The sequence below is a fragment of the Galeopterus variegatus genome, unplaced genomic scaffold, assembly GCF_000696425.1.
Source record: "Galeopterus variegatus unplaced genomic scaffold, G_variegatus-3.0.2 Scaffold4632, whole genome shotgun sequence".
NCBI lineage: Eukaryota > Metazoa > Chordata > Mammalia > Dermoptera > Cynocephalidae > Galeopterus > Galeopterus variegatus.
The window spans coordinates 139,801-142,303 of record NW_007730743.1 but is presented as its reverse complement, the minus strand read 5'-3'; positions in this window follow the sequence as shown (position 1 = coordinate 142,303).

Genomic DNA, 2,503 nt, shown 5'->3' with positions numbered 1-2,503 from the left:
CCCTTTTTGGCATATTTTTGATCCACAGATGCGGAACCGATGGATACGGAGGGCCAACTTTATAAGGCGAACTACATACATAATTTTAAGTTTTCTCGTAGCCATATTAAAAGAACTAAAAGAGAACAGGTGACATTAATGTTAATAATATATTTTATATAACTCAATATATCAAAACTATGATCATTTTAACATGTAATCAATACAAAATATTATTAATGAGATACTTTATATCTTTTAATGCACTGAATCCAGTGTGTTTCCCACTCATGGAAAATCTTAAACCAGATGCTAGAAAACAAAAACGAAGCAAAACAAAACCCCAAAATCCAGACACTAAAGTTTCCTCAGAAACCCTCATCTGTACTCAGATTCCATAAAATTTACATTGAAAAGGAAAATTCATACGTAAGTTGTTTCAAATACAAGGATACTTGAAAGCTTTCCAAAAACTGAATCTAGTATTAGTTTTTAATTTTAAATTGAAATTAATTGAAATGGAAGAAAATGAAACATTCACTTCCTTGATGGCACTTCAAGGCTTGGTAGCCGTGTCCAGCGGCTGCAGTGCTGGACAGAGCCACTAGGACATTTCTGTCATTTCAGAAAATTCCGCTGGTCAGTGCCAGTCTCAAATGCCAGGATTTGAATCACCTGCACTTAGATGGCGCTTATTTGTCCTGGGTGTTTGTCTGGAGGCCTGATACATACCAGTTCCTGGGAGGGAGGTTCGTCTTACAGGTGGGGAGACTGAGGATTGTAGGGTGGGGGGCTTGCCCAAGTGGACTATGGACAGGCGGTTCTAGGGTTTGGGACTATCTGGAATCTCAGTCTTCTTGTTTCTGTGGTTTAGTTCCTTCTGACCCTAAGGTCGTCCCTGGCCTGCACCCCTCCCTGGACCTCCAACTGCCCCTGTACATCCTGAGACGGCCTGCAGAGCTGTCCCACCGACCCCACAGCTGTGCCTGCTGGACAGCATGCTAGAGATGCAGCGGTGGGACCCAGGGTCACAGGGCAGGGGCCCACCACTGCCCTGAGGGTGTGCCTGCCTGAGCGGGCACCAGGTGGACACGGGTTTCAGGGACGGCGGGCATCACATGCAACCTCGCTGTCCCAGAGGACCCCAGCCCAGGATGACATCCCTGGAGGATTGCTGGTGGCTCCCCCGGACAAACATAATGAGGCAACCCATGGGCACAGTGCCCGCTGCCACCAACCACCCCAGGCTGGAGCAGGGCTCAAAGGACTGGCACTAGCTGCCTTCCTGCCGCCAGCTTCCACCATGCCCTGCATGCCAGCGCCTGGATGTACAGTGCATCAGTGGGACCTGCAAAGGATCCATCCAAACTGCCCGTGCCCCTAACACCCCCAGGGCTCCCTGCCTGGACACCAATAAACAAGACTGTTTCCACACTCAGAACTGGACTCTCACTGTTAAGCCCCCCACTGTCCACTGGTCCCTGTTTCACAGATGGTGAAACTGACACCCGGAATGGAAAGGATTTCCCAAAAGCACCCGGCTAGGACTTGAACCCTAAAGAAGGGGTTTGCCTTTCATACATGGAATGGAAGAATGGCAGGCAGAGAAAGAGGAAACAGACGTCCAGGGAACAGGATGCCCCGCAGGGAAGGGGCAGAGGTGAGTCATCTCTGAGCCCTCACAGAGCCCAACCAGCCACTAGTCAAATGTCAAACTCCTACTCATGCTTCAAAACCCTGTGTCCCATGTCCCCTCTTACTCTCACATAGGGGTTATTGTTTTCCCCTCCTGCAGAGCCCCCGCTCTGCCTCCAGATTCCTCCAGCCCCAGACCCCTCCTTCTGTCCCACGAGCAGGGGAGTCTGTGCCTGGCTCTGTCTTCCCAGAGGTGGGCAGGGCCAGGGCTAAGTTCTCTCTGGAGTCAGCATCGCCTATTGCAGGACTGTCCCCGAGGACATGGCGGGGGGCTTTTGGTGAATAAACAGGTGAGTGAATGAATGAATGAATGGGTTACTGAATAAGTCAATTCATTTATCCTGTTGTTCACTTATTTACTGATTTATCTGTACAGGCAGACAACACCTATTGAGCACCAGCTGTGTACCTGGCCTGGTGTGCTTGGCAGCCTCAGCCCTGCCCCCAGGGCGTCTCCTGACCTCAGCCCTCTGTGGTTTCACCGTCTCCCTCACTTCCCGATGCCCCCGCAGCCCTCAGCACCCAACTCAAGGCCCCTCCTCCTCAGATGGTCTGATCTCTACAAGCTCTCAGCCACTGACGGTCCCTCCTTTTCTGTAGTAGTCCGTTTTTGTTGCTTATAACGAAATACATGGAACTGGGTAATTTATGAGAAAATGAAATTTATTGCTTACAGTTTCTGAGGCTGGGAAGTCCAAAGTCTATCTGGTGGTGGCGACAGTGACCCAGGGGTCTCTGAGCAGAGAGAGAGAGAGAGACAGACTCTCTCCTTCTTTTAAAGCCCTCAGAACCATGCCCTGACCACCATTTTTAATCCATTCACTACTGC